Source organism: Hordeum vulgare, chromosome 1H (assembly GCF_904849725.1).
Source record: "Hordeum vulgare subsp. vulgare chromosome 1H, MorexV3_pseudomolecules_assembly, whole genome shotgun sequence".
In the NCBI taxonomy this organism is placed as follows: domain Eukaryota; kingdom Viridiplantae; phylum Streptophyta; class Magnoliopsida; order Poales; family Poaceae; genus Hordeum; species Hordeum vulgare.
In genome coordinates this window covers 446018271-446028833 of record NC_058518.1, presented here as the reverse complement: position 1 = coordinate 446028833, position 10563 = coordinate 446018271, and the positions used below count along the sequence as shown (strand labels likewise).

Sequence of the window (10563 nt, the reverse complement as noted above, 5' to 3'; positions counted from 1 at the left end):
GCGAGCGCAGCCACGGCCTGGCGGACGGGCGTCGACGCGGGCGCACGGCTGGGCGCGGGCACGGCGCGAAAGATCTTCTCTCCCCGGCGTTGTGCGGAACCACCGTCTCGCCCATTCCTGTCTATCTCAGGATAAAGACTACATGTTGATAACGTGTTAGAATGAATCCTCTTCCTTCTTCATTAGATGAATATGGATATATATACAAGAAGAGATGCAATGAAGAGGCACCTATTTAGGAGAGATGGCAGTTACAAGGGGAGATTACCCCATAATTAACACATGTTAATTAAACTCTAACAAAAACATCTTGTGCAACTACATCAAGCAATCAAGTAAGTTCTCGGAGGTCAAGAAAGTTCTAACTACAATTAAAGTTGCCTAGATTTTTTATTGACCCCGTCATAGCAAGGATTGCATTTCAAAGCTTGAATCATATGCTTACCGCAGCATGCTACAAGTCAGTGCTTGTTATAGGACATTAAGGACAGTAACTCTGTAACATCTACACACTTCATTCCCTGTCCACTCAAATTAAAATATTTAGAGATCATGCAAGTTCTAGTGGAAACGATGCAGTTCCCTCCACATTTTCTCATCCGGGCTTGGGACCGGCAAAGGCAGTGTTAAACTACGAAACTACTAAACGCATAAACCAGCAAACACTACAACCAATTATTCAGCTAAGCATACAAGCCACACCGTCAACCAAAGGCAGCATTGTCCCGACAAACGAATTGACCAAGGCAATAAATATTCACAACATTTGCACAAGATCGTAAGACAGAAACATAGGGGCACAAACAAGGAAAGCTATAAATTCTAGAACCTACTAATTTCTCTAATGTGGCAAGGTGATTCAAATCTTTAATCTTGAATATCTTCATCAGTAGGCACAGAGAAAGCTTTCACACTTTTAGCCCGTAATAGAGTCCTTCAGCCATAAGATGTGTCAACAGATACTTGTGTGTCTTAAAAATCTAGTATATTATAAGCTTGATTTAAGAGTGTGCAATTGGCAGGAATCATCAAATTAGTATTTTTGCTAGTTAACTAAATTAAAACTAGGAAGCTCCGGGAAAACCAATAATATGTAATTGAAGATTCCATAATCCAGATCAAATTAACCATTAGAGGACCGTAAGATGTGTGGAGGCTTTGTGTCTTCAAATCCATGACGAATGCAGAACGAAACAAACTGACATATGTACAAGCTACTTGAAAGTATACAATCAGCAGTAAAACCATCAAACTTAGCCCAACTATTTTACAAGTTGTCAAATTAAAATAGGAAGCTCCCAGCAAAACGAGAAGATGCATTGAAGATTCGTAGTCCAGATCCCACTGGAGAACGACCAATGGTAAGAACATCACTTCTGAAAATCAATTCCATACCAATAAGTCGGGATCATCGGAGTCATATTCAGTGGAAATGACACTAATCAAAGACATGACGAGTAGTAGTGTCCATGGCAAACTGTTTGTTCAAGCTTCGAGTCGAGAAGCTTCAACTCTCCATATTTTTTGTATATATAGCAATAATCCCTAACCTCTTTCTGCGTATCAAGCCATCAACATTACCCAACTATAGAAGTCAGGAGAGGATCAGAAACCAAAAATACGACATATTTTGATGGCTACCAGCATAGCTTGGGCTAAACAATCTGCAACCACAAGAAGGCGGAAGCAAAAAAACACAATCAATGCTACAAGCACAAAGCATCTAAGACAACAGAAGCTTCTTCAAGAGATCAAATAGAGAGCACTGGGTTTTTTCGGTTGTAGGATGGCCCGTCTAGATTGATGCCCTGTAGCAACCTTCGAACCTTCTACATCCACCAATCCAATCTGAATGTTCAAATTTTGTCTCCATGAGATAAATTATATGTTCAAAAATTACGACGAATTGGAAAGGTGCAGGGTTTAGAATATCTTCTAACATACTCATCATCAGGTTGGACCTAAATCGTCAGTTAGGACCTGCAATGACCAAGAAACCTCCGTTTGAACTTCTGCTTTGGGGAAACGAAGCTGCCTATGAACAGCTAAATGATGCATCAAACAGTGAGGGGATAGGATAAGCCTACTTGGCTGGGAGATATCAGTTAGGGAAACACCAGTTCCAGATAGCAAACTATATTATCTCTCATCCATGTAAATATCTGCTATCAGTTAGGGAAACACCAGTTCCAGATAGCAAACTATATTATCTCTCATCGATGTAAATATCTGGAAGGACATGTAGTTACCAAGGCCAGAGAAAACAATGTCTAGGAAGTGCAATGTTCAAAGCAAATCAGGAAAGATGAAGTCAAGAGAAGAAACCCCATGTAAACCAACAGTCAAAGCAAGGCACCTTCCAGAAAGCCCCATAAGTCCAATAGCTGGAGAACCAACAGTTCCATATGAGAGATGTTGTAAGCTAAATTCGACTGTGCAAACAAAGAAACTAAATTGAGGATCAATTATCCAAACTCAGTTCGCAAATTCTCTGATCTCCATTCCATGGTTAATGATCCAATCCGACTTCAATCCAAAACAAAAACTTCAGCACACAAGATGCTATCTTATATCATGCAAGGCATTGAGCCATAACCAATCCAAATAACCATGAACAGTAAAACAAACCTCCACCCTCTGATTCATCACTCAGCAACCATCACACTCCGGCATCTGAAGGAGAACAAACACATACCCCACAAGCAGAGATCAGCTGTAACAACGAGAACCAACGAGAATGCACCTTGTACCGAGGGATAATGGTACTCATGTTGTAGGATATGCCACTAGTTTGAAGCTTCATTCTTGCACCTTCTGCAGCTAAATCTGAATTTAAAATATTGCCTGGTAAGAGATCTTATTAACATTATCTCAGTTAAGGAATTGAGTAGATAGTGGTTTTAGAAGAACTGCAAACTCAGCATCAGGTTTGTGGCCTTGAGTTCGTAAACTACAACCTGCAACGAGCAAGATAACCTTTCTATAAATGTTTCAGCTAGGGGAAAACTGGATGAAACAATGAGGAGGTAGAGGATAAATAAGCCTGTCTCGACTGGGAAGGTCAGGTAGACAACACAGGTTCCACTTATATATCCTTTGCAAGACACTATCTGCAAGAGCTGAGAATAACTAAGACAGGGAAAACTAATGTCTGCTGAGTCTAATTAATATTGAAATAAGAAAGGTCCAGAAAGTTCAAGAGTCTATTTCGGTTGTAGGATGTGCCAGGATTGTCATTAGATTCGTGCACCGTTGCATATGGATCTGTATTATAAAATATTACCTAGTAAGATAATATGTAGGTCATGAAAGTTATGATGAATTGAGACAATACTCATAGATTTAGAAGATCTGCAAGCAAATTCATCATCAGGTTGGACTTGAGTTCATCAACTACAACCTGCAACGAGCAAGAGGCCTTTCTATAAATTTTCAGTTAGGGGAAAATGCTACTTTTATATATAAATAGCTAAAGCATGGATCAAAGATGGATGGGGAACAAGTAAGCCTGTCTCAGCTAGGAAGTTCAGATATGGTTGACGGAGGACAACAACACCGGTTCCAAACTGCTGTTATATCATTTTAAAGTCAGTATCTACAAGAGCTGAGAATTACCGACTAAGGCGGAGAAGACATGTAGCTCAATGAAATAAAAATAAGAGGATAAGAGATTAAGTTTTTTCCGGTTGTAGGATGTGACACTAGTTTTGAAGCTTCATTATTGCACCTTTACAGTTAAATCTGAATTTAAGATATTACCTAGTAAGATATCTTATTATTATTATCTAAGTCGAGGAATTGAGAAGATAGTAGATTTAGAAGAACTGCAAACTCAATATCAGGTTGGTGGACTTGAGTTCGTAAACTACGACCTGCAACGAGTAAGATACGTTTCTATAAATGTTTCAGTCATGAGAAAACTAGGATTAGGAAAGTAGGTACAAACGAATGAGGAGGTAAAGGCTGAGTAAGTCTGTCTCCACTGTGAAGGTCAGGTAGACACATGGCTTCCAACTATATCCCTTGCAAGACACTATCTGCAAGAGCGAAAATGACTAAGGCAGGGAAAACTAATGTCTGCTGAGTTCTAATTAATACTGTATTGAATAAGGAAGGTCCAAAAAGTTTAGCCACAGAAAAAGAACCGCCATGCTGAGCCAAAATAAGAGCACCCGCTAGGCCCATGTAATTCCAGATTCTGGATAACCAGCAAACATTCCAAATCAGAATTGTTGGGAGAATAATTGAACCGTGGAGAAGAACAAATTGAACAGAATTTTGATCATCCAAACACAGGTCGGTCAGCAAGAAGATAGTACGCCGCTCCCACTAAGCGGGTAATCCCAATTCGTGACAATGAGCAATGAATCCAAATTGAAGTTGGAGGCTAAAACTGAACGAATCCAAATCAAATGAAGTGAAATTCAGAGGGATCATCTGAACACGGATCTCAAGTTCCAGGTTGATGTGCGATCCAAAACTTCAGTCCAACACCAAACATCATCCCTGGAGACCTCTGACCATATCAGAAACCAAGCCTCCATCCTTTCGGTTCATCTATGCGGAACCACTTCCTGCTTCTGCTGCATCTGAAGGAGCACAAACACAGACCAAAAGCGAGATCAACTGCTACAATAAGAATCCACCAATACCTCTAATCCACCTCATATTGATTATGATGGAACTCGTGATGAGAACTAGAAGACCACACGGGCAATAGGCATGTAATCTGACCTACCTAAAATCCCTTTCAACAAACACCATCATAGTGATCTCCACATCAGATCCCATCCAGCATGGGAACACAAATGAACCAACAGTCACTGACCTGACACCGCGACACGCACACAGCAAAGGTTTGCATATGTAGGCAGACTTCCTAAATATATCCTGCAGTGCAACCCACACACGTATAGGAAGACCAACACAGGGATCAAGAGTACAGATATAACCAATCAAACAACAAAGAGATAGATAGCAAACCAGAAGATTTTTGACTCGCTACAAGCATTGTCTTAGGCAAAACAGATCTGCAACGACATGGAGGGCATAAGCATAAATCAAAGACAAGAAAATGTAGCTGAATGAAATAAAAATAGGAGGGTAGAAGATGATTATTTTTCCGGTTGTAGGATATGCCACTAGTTTGAAGCTTCATTCTTGCACCTTTCGCAGCTAAATCTGAATTTAAAATACTGCCTAGTAAGAGATCTTATTAACATTATCTCAGTTAAGGAATTGAGTAGATAGTGGTTTTAGAAGAACTGCAAAGTCAGCATCAGGTTGGTGGCCTTGAGTTTGTAAACTACGACCTGCAACAAGCAAGATACGTTTCCATAAATGCTTCAGTTAGGGAAAACTAGGATAAAACGACGAGGAGGCAGAGAATAAGTAAGCCTGTCTCGACTGGGAAGGTCAGGTAGACAACACCGGTTCCAATTAAATATCCTTTGCAAGACACTATCTGCAAGAGCTGAGAATGACCAAGACAGGGAAAACTAATGTCTGCTGAGTTCTAATTAATATTGAGTAAGAAAGGTCCAGAAAGTTCAAGCCAGGAAAGAAGCAGCGTCATGCTGAGGCAACATAGGAGCACCCGCTAGGCCCGTGTAATTCCAGTTTCTGGACAACCAGCAACCATTCCAAATCAGAATTGTTGAGAGAATAATTGAACTGTGGAGGCGAACAAATTGAAGAGAGAGAGAGAGAGAGAGAGAGAGAGAGTTGATCATCCAAACACAAGAAGATAATAAGTCAGCTCGCACTCAGCCGAGTAATCCCAATTTCTGGACAATGAAGACCAAATCGAAATCAGAATTGTTGGAGGCTAAAATTAAACGGTGGAGAGGAAGGGATTAAATAGAGATAGTAGTAATGTTCATCCAAACACAAATCAGCCGAAGATAGGTGGTCCCGCTAAGCCGTGTCATCCCATTTTCTGGAGAACCATCAAGGAACGAATCTAAATCAGATGAGTTGTAGATTAACTGTGCTGTGCAAACCAAAGAAATAAATCGGGAGGGGTTGAATTATTATTATCATCCAATTGCAGACTGGTGAGATCCAAAGCTTGATCATCTGTCCATATCAATCAGAGTAACCGCTGAACCGTGACCAATGAATCAAAATAACCATAACAGAAACCAAACCTCCACCCTTTTTATCTATCATCTCTTGCGAACTACCGAGCGTCCCTTGCCTCTGCTTTCTGCTGCATCTAGGATGAGAGCACAAACACATACCAAAAGCGGGATCAGCCGGTAAAATTTAGAATCCACGAGGGCGTCGAATCCACCTCGTATTATTAACCGATGACGACGGAACCCGTGACGAGAGGGCTGGATCGGGGGCAGGCCGCACGGGCGAGAGCCGTCCAATTGGATCCAAATCTGAAATCGCCGAGGAAGGCAGGCAGGTGACGGAACCAAGGAACCGATCTGACCGATCGAGCACGGGAAACTGACCTTGCTTCGGCCCTCTCATCACACAGAAATCAGAGCAAAATCGACGGAATCCCCCGATCGATCGATGGATCGCTCCCCGAGGTCGCGCGGAGGCGGGCCGGATCCCCTGCGAGCGCACAGGAAACAAAGCCGGCGAGGAGATAAATCAAACGCGATTCGAAACGAATCGAGATTTGATGGATAAGGGGAAGGGAACAGCCGCGGAGACGCGAGGAGGCGACTCAGGCGATCGACACCGGCGGCGCGGCCGGCCCGAACGAGAGCTCCAACAGAGAGGGAGGAGGCCAGCGCGCGGGGTGGAGAGGGCGCACCTGGGTGCCTTTTATAGCCGGGAGCAGAGGCGGTGGCCGGCCTGGCGCCCGCCAACCGATTCCTTACCGGACAAGGCTTCTTCGCCGCGCTGGCGGTGGTTTTGCGGGGACGGGTGGGCGGCGGAAATCAAATCAAAATCGAGTGGATCGGGCTGGATCCGGACTTGGTTTGGTTTGGTTCGGGTGGGCGGCTGGCAGTGGCAGGTCGGCAGCGAGGGTTGGGACCGACGGAGCCGGGAACTTTCTGGGGGCTGCTCGGTGCCGTGTGTGGCTGCCCGTGTCCGCGAGCGCGAGCCACGACCAGCTCGTGGATGAGAACGTGGAACAGGCGGGTGCGGTGGGGGTGGTTCGTTGTCCTGGTCCTAAACGTGATCCGCCAAATCAGCTGCCGTGTTTAAGAAATCAAAAATGTGCTCGTTATTTTAATTTTTAATTTTTCAATAGTTCCTTCTTTTAAACAGAGTACAATCAAAGTCGCTCACATACACGAACGTACAATCATTCCTATAAACGCACGCACGCACACCCTATCCTATGAGCATCTATGAGATACTAAGCACGCACATCATCTTGAGATTAACGAAGTCGCAACTAACGCCTTCGTTGTCGATGGAAACGTCTCATCAACGTCTTCTTTCACTGAAAGCACATCGCCGGAAGAATATGGTTGTTGATATTGGCTCGAGAACAGGCATCTTCAACTATCAACCTGTAAATTTTTCTTCTGCATCCGTCTGCAAACAAAGGATCAATCCGCGGACATATTTATAGAAAAATAACATCCAACGCTAGTCGCATACATTTACTCAACTTATATTTATGAAAGAAGGACATCCAACGTTAGACGCATACATCTACCATGACTACGATTGATCCCTTTGACCTTTTCAAATGGGAGTGGACTCCTTCTAATGACAGGTCTGGTGGGATCCTATGTGGTCTTAAGAAAGATAGCTAAAAAAGGAAAATACATCCTGTTGATTTATGTTCATGATATTAACAAAAAAAATTGACTGGAATCTCCTAGTTGCTTATGGTTCTCCTCACGAGGAGTTCAAGGAGGAATTCCTTGTTGAGATGGTCTTCTTTTGTAGCAGCGTAAACGGTCCCTATATAATCGGGGAATTTCAATATTCTGAGACACAGTAGAGAGAAAATTAAAAAGTCCATTTTCACAAACCCTCTGAGACATCTAACTCTGTTATTAATTCATTGGGTCTGAGAGATGTACGCATCAATGGAGGCAAATTCACGTGGACTAATAACCAGGCTGTCACGCCCAAGATGCGACCCTATCCTCAATTTGGCATGGGGGCCTCGTCAGGGATAGAAGCGCATCTCGTCGTGTCGCAAGAATGGATATCGTTACAAGTACATGTACTGAAAAGGAGAGATATATAAAGAGTTGGCTTACACTCGCCACAAGCTACATCAGAGTCACATCAGTACATTACATAAACATCAAGAGTAAGAGCAGGGTCCGACTACGGACGAAAATAAACAACAAAAGAAGAACGACGTCCATCCTTGCTATCCCAGGCTGCCGGCCTGGAACCCATCCTAGATCGAAGAAGAAGAAGAAGAAGAAGAAGAAGAAGAAGAAGCAACTCCAGATGAACAATCAACGCGCTCGTGTCATGTAACCTTTACCTGTACCTGCAACTGGTGTTGTAGTAATCTGTGAGCCACAGGGGACTCAGCAATCTCATTTCCAAAGGTATCAAGACTACCAAAGCTTAATGGGTGAGGCAAGGTTAAGTGGTGAGGTAGCGGCAGCGGCTAAACATGTATTTGGTGGCTAACTTACGAGTACCAGAAATAAGAGGGGGAAGATCTACGCATAACGGACGTCAACTACTGGTGATCAAATGTATGACCCTGAACACCTACCTACGTCAGACATAACCCCACCGTGTCCTCGATCGGAGAAGGAACTCACGAAAGAGACAGTCACGGTTACGCACACGGTTGGCATATTTTAACTAATTAACTTCAAGTTATCTATAACCAGTGTTAAACAAAGTTTCCACGCTGCCACATAACCGCGGGCACGGCTTTCCGAAAGATTTAACCCTGCAGGGGTGCTCCAACTAGTCCATCACAAATTACCACAAGCTGCATAGAAATCCTCAATCACGAAGCTCGCGATCTCGTCGGATTCCCTAGTGGAAAACCTCAACTCTGAGATTACCCAAAGCATCACCGGAATCCCGATGCACAAGATATCTCGTCAAAGGTAAAACTAATCCAGCAAGGCCGCCCGACGTGTCGACGATCCCGATAGGAGTCGCGTACCTCGTTCTCAGGACACGACGGATGAGCGATGGTTACCACGCCAAACGCCGAGTTGCCCCGGGTAGCGTTAATAAGCTGCTCTGTTTTGGACCAACACTCATGAGGAGCACTGGCCCGGGGGTTGATTAAAATAGTCCGCGGGTGCCGGCGGGTCTCTATGCAATTTTTATTAGGTGATTAGGCAAATGTAGTACCAATGTTGGGCCTTGCCAGACCAGCTTTAATTTAAAACGAATTATCAAGGGGGTCCCCATAACGACCCCGATCGTGTTAGGAGCGCTCAAATATGGAACATAACACCGGTAGCCGGAAACTAAGGGGGCAAAGGTGGAACAAAACACCAGGCTAGAAAGGCCGAGCCTTCCACCTTTTTACCAAATATATAGGTGCATTAAATTAAATAGCATTAATATGGTGATATAATAAGGAACCCATGCTTTGCATGGAAGCATTGCACCTGCAACTAGCAACGCTATCAACAGGATTAAGCAAGCGGTAACATAGCCAATCAGTGGTTTGCTAGGTCGAACAGGTTGAAGGTAATCATGGCATTGTTGAGAGGCTGATATTCAACATGTGGTAGGCAACGCGACATAAACGATAGAAGCGATAAACTAGCATGGCAATGATAGTAATGGTATCTGGGGAAATGATCATCTTGCCTGAGATCCCGCTGAGAAGAAGAATGACTCCGTGAAGCAGACGAACCGACGTAGTCGAACGGGTCCTCACTTTCCGACACGCTTGCGGAACTCTATCGAGACGAAGGAAACCGGAAACAAGAATCAACACAAGAAATTCACCACACGATGCACAACACATATGATGCATGAGCTACTGAATACATGCAAGTCACGGCATGTCAAATCACACAATCAAACACTACACATTAAGTGAAGTTCAATATGCACGAGTTGCATATTGACGAAACTCCACGTTAATTATTTAGTTCACTCCTGGTTATCTACACGGCAATATTGATGTTGTCAAACATGCAAGAGGTGAAGCGGAGATTAAACTACCTATCTAGGAATTTTAAGTGAGGTCGGAAATGACATATAGCACCTCCAAAACGACCTCACATGTTAATTTAAAATTCTGTCCAGATCTGATCTAATGCATTTAATTAGTTGTTAAATAGCAAAACAAATAGGTTCACGTGATTCTACGCGTCAAGGCAAGCAATCTACACATAGAAAACATCTCCAACGGAGCTACGGTTCAACAGATACAAGCACCGCAAGATATGATGACATGAATGCAAAATGTGTGCAACGGCGGCGACGAGCACTTCAAGGCATACAAACAGCAAGAGAAAAATGAAACTACACGAGATTCTAAGCAAGTTTCATGTAGGACACGATCAAAACGGAGCTACGGTTCGAAAACTACGAGCAAAACAAGAAAACACTACAATCTGCCAAAAACAGCCACATAGCACTTTCTACGCCCCACAACTACGGCTACACAACTCCGGTATGCTCAAGCAAGGC

At 43.4% G+C, this 10563-nt stretch overlaps 1 long non-coding RNA gene across 1 annotated transcript; it reads right to left on the bottom strand.

The window, feature by feature from the left end:
- Positions 1-1392: 1392 nt before the first annotated feature.
- On the bottom strand, positions 1393-7047 carry LOC123443855. Its single transcript, XR_006630840.1, has 2 exons — positions 1945-7047; positions 1393-1848 (listed from the first exon to the last, which is right to left on the bottom strand). It is a non-coding gene; the product is annotated as an uncharacterized LOC123443855 (long non-coding RNA).
- Positions 7048-10563: the final 3516 nt, after the last annotated feature.